General features: G+C 38.2%; 1 non-coding gene across 1 annotated transcript; it reads left to right on the forward strand.

Annotated features, from left to right (window-relative positions):
* The first annotated feature begins 5,722 nt into the window (after window positions 1-5,722).
* LOC127077464 (small nucleolar RNA R71) lies at window positions 5,723-5,828 on the forward strand. The gene has a single exon (XR_007787275.1). It is a non-coding gene; the product is annotated as a small nucleolar RNA R71 (small nucleolar RNA).
* The last annotated feature ends 4,557 nt before the right edge of the window (window positions 5,829-10,385 follow it).

Raw genomic sequence — 10,385 nt, forward strand, 5'->3', positions numbered from 1 at the left:
GCTTTGTGGACCATTTCCATGCTTGTTCTCATCTTCATCTAGCCATTTCATTGAGCTTAAGAGCCTTTTAGGAGCATTGGAGCACATGATCACTTGAGCTTCAAAACAAAAAAGGGTTAGTGACATATTTTTGTGCTTTTGGTTAGTAATCAAAATGAGAAAAGAAAATATATAATACAAGCATGCTTGGTGGTCTCAAACCACTCACACAAGTCCCAACCCTAGGGTTAAGGAACCAAACATGCTATGATCCTTGAGGCAATGCACTGAGCAATGATATGATGCCATGAGGGATCTTAGGGTCAAAATTAGGGTCTTAAACTGTGGAAACAGAGGTTATGTTTTCTTCTTTTCCAAATAGGGTGTGGGCTAGGATCTTATGAAAATAACGGATCGTAGGGTTATGGATGTTCTCAGAATGCATGAGATTTGGCTCAGGGTGGTTGTTTCCGGTAATGCTTCCCCAAAAGTAGTTTAGTTCAAGGTCTGTGAGTAGTTCTTCCTTGGTGACGGTAAAGACATCAGGGCCATTTGTGCATCCTAGAAGTTCAACTATTTCTCTATGATTATAGAGATACTCAATATCAAACATCCTAAAGGTGATAAGGCCTCTATTGAATCCAATACCATGGTTTGGCAAGTAAGCAAGGGAGCTTAGGAATTCTAGGGTTAGCCTATGGTAAGAACTAAATCTTCTTTTGACAACAAAATCATCCCAACCAGTTTGGTTAAGTAGAAACATAACAATATCTCGGATACCTAACTTAGTCATGGTACGTCCATCGGGGTAGATAGTTAGTGCCATCTCTCTCTGAGCTAAAGTTCGAAACGTCTCCTCTCACCTCTGCCTCTGAAAATGATATCCATATAGTCTACTTGTTGTATCCTGAAAGTTAGTAGCTAGCTAAATTTAAGTTAGCCTGGGATTATGTAGACAATAGTGCTAAGTCGGTAATGGATAATAATAAAGAAAAGTACCGAGTGACTTTATGAAAGAGATAAAAAAATGAGAAATAAGAAATAGTAATAAACAAGAATAGAGACGATAGAATTAATAATTTACAATAAGATGTGGGTTGTCTCCCACTAAGCGTTTTTTTACTGTCGTAAGCTCGACAAAATTTAACTAAAGATTAATTCGGTGAATGAGCGGGTAACTCTGCAAGCTTTGGATTAGTGGAAAAATCTCTGTTGCCAATGTTATGATAATGTTTCAAGCACTGCCCGTTTATGATAAATGGTTCACTAGATTTTCCCTTTATTTCTATTGCTCCATTTGGAAAAACTTTGTTAATTTCAAAGGGACCGAACCACCTAGAACGAAATTTTCCTGGAAAAAGTTTAAGTCGGGAATTAAATAGAAGTACTACGTCCCCCTCCTTAAACTCTTTCCTTGATATCCGATTGTCATGCCATTTTTTAGTTCTTTCTTTATAGATTCGGGCATTCTCGTATGCGTCTAATCTAAGTTCTTCTAGTTCATGGATATCTAATATTCTATTCTCACATGCGGCAGTATAATTTAGATTAAGGGTCTTAACGACCCAATATGTTTTATGCTCTAATTCTACCCGCATATGACACGATTTTCCATAAACTAGCTTAAATGGTGTGGTTCCTATCGGGGTCTTATAAGCTATCCTATATGCCCACAGAACTTCATGTAACTTTGTAGACCAATCTTTCCTAGACGTGGCAACTATATTTTCTAATATTTTCTTAATTTTTCTATTTGAGACCTCTACTTGCCCACTTGTTTGTGGGTGATAGGGTGTTGCTACGCGGTGTCGGACTCCATATTTCAGTAATAGCTTTTCAAAGATCTTTGAAATGAAATGGGAGCCACCATCAGTGATGACAAGTCTCGACACACCGAATCTAGGAAAAGTTATATGCTTAAAGAGCCTAATTACCACTCGCGCGTCATTTGTTGGAGAGGCTACAACCTCAATCCATTTTGATATGTAATCAACAGCAACAAGTATGTACTTGTTACCAAAAGAAGATGGGAATGGTCCTATGAAATCAATTCCCCACACGTCAAAAACTTCTACTTCTAAAATGCCTTTAAGTGGAATTTCGTCGCGTCTAGAGATGTTGCCAGTGCGTTGGCACCGGTCGCAATTTATGATCGCGATGTGGATATCTTTCTATAGAGTGGGCCAAAAGAGGCCAACTTGTAAGATCTTGGCGCAATTCTTTGAAGTGATTGCATGTCCTTCATAGGGAGCAAAATGACAGTGAGAAATTATATTTTTGACTTCATCTTCGGGGACACATTGACAGAAGATACCATTGGCTCCTCTCTTGAAAAGCAGAGGCTCATCCTAATAATAATGTTTAATATCCTGAAATAATTTCTTCTTTTGTTGGTAAGTTAAGTCTGGTGGAAGCACCCCAACTGCTAAGTAGTTGACGAAGTCAACATACCATGGCAGTGTGGTTTTAGTATAAATTGCTTCCACGATTTCATTAGTTTCGGTATCATTATAAGTTAGTGAGAATTCAATTGTATTACTTTCCAACTAGGCTATGAGTCGTTCATAAGGGAAATCGTCATTGATAGGCACTCGTTCATGTTCAATGCCTTCCATCCTCGACAAGTGATCAGCTACGATATTTTCAGTGCCTCTCTTATTTTTGATTTCTAAATAAAACTCTTGCAGGAGTAAAATCCATCTTAGGAGTCTTGGTTTGGTGTCCTTTTTACTTAATAGGTAGCTAATTGTGGCATGATCGGTATAGATAATTATTTTTGCTCCTACTAGGTAAGAACGAAATTAATCCAAAGCGAACACGATAGCTAAAAGTTCCTTTTCTGTGGTGGCATAGTTCATCTGCGTAGGATCTAAGGTTATACTTGCGTAATATATTGCATGAAGCTTCTTATCCTTTCTTTATCCTAAGATTGCGCCTACGGCATAATCACTAGCGTCACACATGATTTCAAACGGTAATCTCTAATCAGGTGGTTGCATGGTAGGTGCAATGATGAGAGCTGTTTTTAATTGTTCAAACACTTTTAAGCATTTTTCGTCAAAGATGAATTCAGCGTCTTTCATTAATAGGCCAATTAGTGGTTTGGTGATTTCGGAGAAATCTTTAATGAATCGTCGGTAGAAATCGGCGTGTCCTAAGAAACTTCGTATTTCTCTTAAGGTTTTCGGAGGTTTAAGGTTTTCTATAACTTCTATTTTAGCTTTGTCAACTTCAATCCCCTTATCATACATTATGTGTCCAAGTACGATTCCTTGTCGGACCATGAAATGGCATTTTTCCCAATTTAACACGAGATTCACTTTTACGAATCTTTCATGTACCATTTCTAGATTCGATAAACATCCTTCAAAACTCTGCCCACAAACAGAAAAATCGTCCATGAATACTTCCATGACGTCGTCTATAAAATCAGCTAAAATTGACATCATGCATCTTTGGAATGTTGCGGGAGCGTTACATAGTCCAAATGACATTCATCGATAGGCGAATGTTCCATAAGGACAATTGAAGGTTGTCTTTTCTTGGTCATCAGGAAGAATAGGGATTTGAAAGAATCCTAAATAACCATCTAAATAGCAGAAGTGAGAATGCTTAGCCAATCATTCAAACATTTGATCAATAAAAGGTAAAGGAAAATGATCTTTTCGAATGGCTTTGTTAAATTTTCTATAATTAATGCACATTATGCTTCCAGTCACCACTCTTTGTGCTATAGATTCACCTTTTTTGTTATTAACAACTGTGACACCTCCCTTCTTTGGTACGACATGTACTCGGGTGACCAATTGGCTAGCAGATATTGGGTATATAATTCCTGCTTCTAATAGTTTTTGCACTTCTCTCTTTACTACATCACTCAGAACGGGATTTATCCTTCTTTGATGTTCTCTAGAGGTCTTATTGTCTTCCTCTAGCATAATGCGATGCATGCATAAGGAAGGACTTATTCCTTTTAAATATGAGATATTATAGCCTAAAGCAGTTGGATATTTTCTTAAAACATGTAGGAGTTTCTCGGTTTCTATTTGTCCTAAGTCTGTGTTAACTATTATAGGTCGCTCGAGTTCAATGTCTAGGAATTCGTACCTCAAATTTTTGGGTAGTGTTTCAAGTTCTAATGTTGGTTTCTTCGGGAAGGGCATATCATTAGGATAGTGCTAGACATTCATTTAGACTGTCATCTTGGTATTCCTCATGCCAATTTTCATCTTCAAAAATAGGAGGCATTGGAATTTTGAATATTTCAAAGTATGAAATCAGTAGGAATATAGAATTGATATATGCGCACTGGAACATTCTCTAGCATACCTACGGGAAATTTAACAGAACGATCAACTAGTTATACGGACATCCTAGTTGGTTTTAACTCTCCCATTTTAATCCTTTCGCATATGGACAACATCATTAAGCTAATACTGGCTCCTAAGTCGCATAGAGCTTTGTCTATGACAAACACTCCGATTACACAGGGTATGGATAAACTCCCTGGGTCTTTCAACTTAGGTGGCATATTGTTTTGAATTATAGCGTTACACTCAGCAGTAAGTGTAACAGTTTCGTTATCCTCGATTTTCTTCTTGTTAGATAAGATCTCCTTAAGAAACTTAGCGTATTAGGGCATTTGAGTGATAGCTTCTGTAAAAGGTATTGTGATATTCAATTATTTCAGAAGCTCTACAAATTTCTTGAATTGCCCTAGACTTTTGGAGTTAACAAATCTTTAAGGATACGAGATAAGAGGTTTATATGGTGGTGGAGGCACATATGGTTCTTCTTTCTCATTGGCCTCTTCGCTTTTATTTTCCTTTAGTTCGTCTTCCTTCACAATTATTTTACCAGGGTCTTGGTGCATGGCTGGATTTTGAATTCTAGTGTCGGTTGGTCCGTCTAATTTTGTCCCACTTCGTAGTATAATAGCATTTGCATGACCTTTAGGGTTTGGTTGTGGTTGTCCAGGAAATATACCTGCAGGGGCAGCAGTAGGTGCTTGTTGTTGTGTCACTTGCAAAATTTGTGTTTCTAACATTTTTTATAGGTGGCTAACGCGTCTACTTTGTTCGTTAATTGCTTAATTTTCTCACTAGTGTGTATGTTTTGATTTAGGAAATCCTTATTTGTTTGGGCTTGGGTAGCTATGAATTTTTCCATCATTATTTCAAGGTTTAACTTCCTAGGAGCATTTGGAGCAGTTGTGGCAACTTTATGATATCCTGGTGGTACAATAGGTGTTTGGTTAGGTGCATACAATACGTTGTTGTTTTTGTAAGAAAAGTTCGGATGATTCTTCCAACCTGGGTTATAGGTGTTTGAGTAAGGGTTTCCTTGAGCATAATTCACTTGGTCCATGGAGATTCCGGTCAAAAGTTGACATTTAGGGGTAACATGCCCAGGAACTCTGCATATCTCGCAGTTTGGAGCTACGGCAGCCACAGTGGTTGCGGGTGTTATGGTCAGGTTTTCTATCTTTTGAGTGAGGGCATCAACCTTAGCATTGACATGGTCAAGACTACTTATTTTGTACATACCGCATTTCATTGGAGGTTTCTCTATGGAGGTTCTTTCACTTCCCCACTAGTAGTGATTCTGGGCCATACTTTTGATAAGTTGATAAGCCTCATTGTTGGGTTTGTCCATCAGTTTGCCACCTGCAGCGACGTCTATTGTCAATCTTGTGTTGTACAAGAGACCATTATAAAAGGCATGGATGATCAACCATTCTTCTAGACTTTGATGTGGACAAAGCCTCATCATGTCCTTGTATCTCTCCCATGCTTCGAAAAGTGATTCGTTGTCATTTTGTTTAAACCCATTTATTTGGCTCTTAGCATAGTTGTCTTACTAGGTGGGAAATATCGTGCTAAGAAAACTTTCTTCAACTCGTTCCACGTAGTGACAGAGTTGAATGGTAGAGACTGGAGCCAAGCTCTATCTGTACCTCTTTATGAGAAAGGGAAAAGACACAGTCTTATTGCTTGGGGGCTGACACCTTTCGCTTTCACAGTGTCTGCGTATTGCAAGAACACGGACAAATGTAGGTTCAGGTCCTCCGTGGGACTACCAGAAAATTGGTTTTGCTGTACGGATGATAACTACAAAGGTTTTGGCTCGAAATTATTTGCCTCGATCGCAGGGGTTGTGATGTTGTTATCTGGTTTATCCTGTGAAGGGATGGCATAGTACTTGAGAGGACGGTTCTGCGGTCCTTTGGCCATCTTTGGTTCTATAACTGGTTTGGGAATAGGGATATTAGGATCTTGAAGATTGTACTTAATACGGTATTCGCGTATTTGGCGTTCTAATCTTAGATAACGCTCAGGTTCATCGATTTGTAGCTTTAATTTCTCGCTTTGAGAGCGAGTACTTGGAATACAATCGACAATTAAAAAGGGAAATAGTTTTGTTTGCCTTAGTCTATACTGCGCAACACTGGAGTTACAATATCGACTAAATTAGTCCCCGAAAACGGCGCTAAAAACATGATCGCGACTTAGTATGTCTATAGGATTTGTGACTGCAAGTGCACAGTCATATCGCATAGTTTTAAAGATTATTGAACCCAAAGGACTAATAATCTAACTTACCGTTATCTAATGTTACTACGTAAATCTAAGGCTAATGATTTCACTAGGGGTCAAGGGACAACAATAAAAAAATATTAAGAAAACTGAATTTTAGTAGAAATATTTAATAGCGGGATATCGTTATGTAACTAATCAAACTTCAGGGATTCGATAAATAGTTGGTTTAATCTCAAACGTCAAAAATACTCTTCAGTAAAAACTATTTATTTAAAACACTTTATCTCACACTCTCGTGTTACTGACTCTGACTATACTCTTAAACCAGAATGCTTCGCTCTCGCTGCCTCATTTGAATTAAAAGTAATTTTTGGAAATCAATAAATTCTAATTAATCCTAAAGCGCTCTCGCTGTATTTAGAATTAATGCCTAGTTTCAACTATCCGGTTAAAACCTCAAACTCTCGTTTTATTGACCGTAACCCTTGTTTGCTTTGTACTCTCGTATGAAAACAGTTCTAATTTTAGAACAAGAAGCTATAACCAAAAATATAGTTTATAAAGGTCAACACCAATTATTAATGAATCATGTCATTTTGAGGTCTTTACATACCGATATCGAATGGTTTAGCCAAACATGGATTAGAGAACAAACATGCTATTATGATATCGATTGCTAAAACTAAAGTCGCAATAGTCCCCTGATGTGGAGAATCTATCACTTTACAAGTAAATATATACTTAAAATGCTAACAATAAAAATTATGGCTAAAAGAGATGGTCCTTTCCTTGATGGCCGAAACCTTGATTTATACCCCTAATCCTTGCCTTGAAAGTTGCCTTGAAGATCTCGTAGTAGGTGCGGTTGGTTGATTGAGAAAAACGAAGCGTGGAGAAAAATAAGGAGGAAGTGGTTTGGTGGCGGGTGCCACAACCCTAGGTAGTGGGCCTCACACCTTGCTTGGTGGCGGGCGCCACTCATTGCTTTGTGGTGGGCACCATACTTGCTTGTGGTGGGCGCCACCCATTACTATTTTCTTCATTCTCTTCCCTTTTCCTTTCCTTTTTTTTTCTCTTTTCCCGCTTTGCTCACACATACACTTCTTATTTGATAAATACCCAAAATAAACACAAAATACGACATAATGCTATGGAAACTAAGTAAAAAGCAATGCAAGTCAAGTCAAATATACGATACATTTTCGCGTTATCACATAGCCGAAGCTCTTCATTTGAAGAAATCTGAGATTGATGCTCATTTGGTGAAGAAATGAGGGATTTTTAGATTGACTTCTGATTTTCAGATTGGTAGAGCTACTGTTTTTTCTCAAGCCGGTAGCATGGATGCTTTTGAAGCTATTTTTGAATTGCTCATCTATGGTCTAGCCTTGTTCCCTAACATTGACAGTTTTGTTGATGTTAACACCATTAGATTTTTCTTAATTGGGAATCTTGTTCCAACTCTATTGGGTGACTTATATTTCTCTTTGCATTTGAGGAATTCTAAAGGGGTTGGTACTATTGTATGTTGTGTTCCTCTTCTGTATAAGTAGTTTATTTCGCACTTGCTTCAGACGCCTTCTTTCTTAGAGAACCGACAATGTCTACGGTGGTCTCAGAAATTGTACTCAATGTAATCCTTCCAATTTTATGAATAAAAAGAGATTTTATGGTCCATTGAATTGTTATTATTGTTAATTGTTATTACTAATTAAAAATATTTGCAAGTAAGACTTAATATGTTCCTTGATATTAAAAAAATTAAAAAAAGATTGCATTTCATGCATCATTTGCATAACAGGTTCCTTCCGCCAGGTGTCTTATCAGTTCTTCTTCTGTGTATCAGCCAAGCTGACTCATCGCTATAATACCCGAGCTAATCAAATGAAGAGAATGGAGCACCTAAACAAGAGAACAAAGAGCTAAAGGATGAGTTTGCCAGACTCACAACCTTGATGGAGTCTGTGATAGCTTCTTTGAACCAACTGTCTCCACCTCCTCCAACTCCTCCTTAGAGGACTGTCATTTCTGAGATTTCTTCATCGTCTGTACCTGGGGTTGCTAGCCAGTCTATTCCTACCATGCCTGCTGGGTTCCTGTGGGGAATGCCACCAAATTTTGTGCTTGAAGGGTACACACCAACATTTGCTTATGTGTCTACATCTAGCTCGGTCCTGTCAGTGCCTCCTTCTATCGTTCATACTCTTCCTCATGTCGAGGATACCATTTACCACTCTAAGTTGTCTGAAGGTTTAGATGTTTACGAGAAGATGGGTGAGATGAACGATCAATTTCTTGAGTTGTGCAAGGAATTGAAGACACTAAGAGGAAAGGATTTATTTGGTAAGAGTGTTGTCGAGATGTGTCTAGTGCCTAATGTCAAGATCCTACTGAAGTTCAAGGTCCCAGACATTGAAAAATATAAGGGGAATACTTATTCGTTGAGTCATCTAGTCATGTATGCTAGACAGATGTCTACTCAAATCGACAACGACCAAACGCTTATTCACTACTTCCAAGATAGTCTGACTGGAGCTACCCTTAGATGGTACATGGGTCTAGATAATGCTAGTGTCCATAGTTTTAACGACTTGGGTGAGACCTTTGTCAAACAATATAAGTACAATGTTGATATGGCGCCAGATAAAGATCAGTTGAGGTCGATGTCTTAGAAGGACAAAGAGACATTCAAAGAATATGCTCAAAGATGGAGGGAGTTGGCCACTCAGATTAGTCATCCTCTGGAGGAAAAGGATATGAGTAAGATATTCTTGATGATGCTGAGTTCATTTTACTATGAGCGTATGATCGCAAGTGCCCCTAATGATTTTACCGAGATGGTAAACACGGGGATGAGATTGGAGGAAGGAGTCGGTGAGGTACGTTTATCCAAAGATGAAGCATCGACAAGTAAGAACTATGGAGCTTCTCCAAAAAGAAGGAAGGAGAAACTAACGCAGTATCAACAGGGAGGCAGAGGAGGTCTCATGTGAGGAAGAATTCTCAGTACCGTCAACATCGGTATCAGGTATCATCAGTAATCCCATTCTTTACCAATAATTCAACCAATCAATCAGTTCCTATTCAATAACAACACCAACAACAACCGCAATAATGTACCAACTACAATAACAACAATCATCATCAAAATGGAAGAAGGTACCTTTTAACCCTATTCCTATGACGTATGCAGAGTTGTACCCGTCCTTGGTAGTCAGGAATCTTATCCAACCAAGGCACCCTCCTCAAATTCCTGAGCCACTGCCATGGTTGTTCAAACCTGACTTGCATTGTACTTTTCACCAGGGAGCTCTTGGTCATGATATTGAAAACTATTATCCCCTGATGAAATGTACATTTCATCTCCCAAAATGAATGAATGATTTTAATTTGATAAAATTCCTCCCATGACCAATTTGTGTTTCTCCCATCTCCCCTCCCTCTTCATCTTTATTCCCATTCTTTCCCATCCCTTTCATTGACCAATGAAATCTCAATATCCCAAGGCTAATTGGTTCATCAATGACTTTGTGTCAGATGAACCAATACAAGTATGGATGAGATAGGTCCATCCCTTTTGATTTTTTCTTTTAGTGTGTGGTATATTTTAGGAGTTTGGTTCATTATACCAAATCTCTAACATGCATTAACACCTAAATTTTTATTGCCCGGCCTCAGATAGTTGTGACTTCTACATAAGTCCAATTACGATTGCTTAACATAAAGCTAAATTTGACCCTAAAGGCATAACATTCTAGTAAGTGAGATTGTAAGTCTCCTATCTTTCATGGTATTATGTGGAAACTTGTCCTTTTTTCCTTCCTTTGGAAGATGTCTTGGTTCAAGGATCCATGCTTGTGAATAGAT

This window comes from Lathyrus oleraceus, chromosome 4 (genome assembly GCF_024323335.1).
Source record: "Lathyrus oleraceus cultivar Zhongwan6 chromosome 4, CAAS_Psat_ZW6_1.0, whole genome shotgun sequence".
Lineage (NCBI taxonomy): Eukaryota > Viridiplantae > Streptophyta > Magnoliopsida > Fabales > Fabaceae > Lathyrus > Lathyrus oleraceus.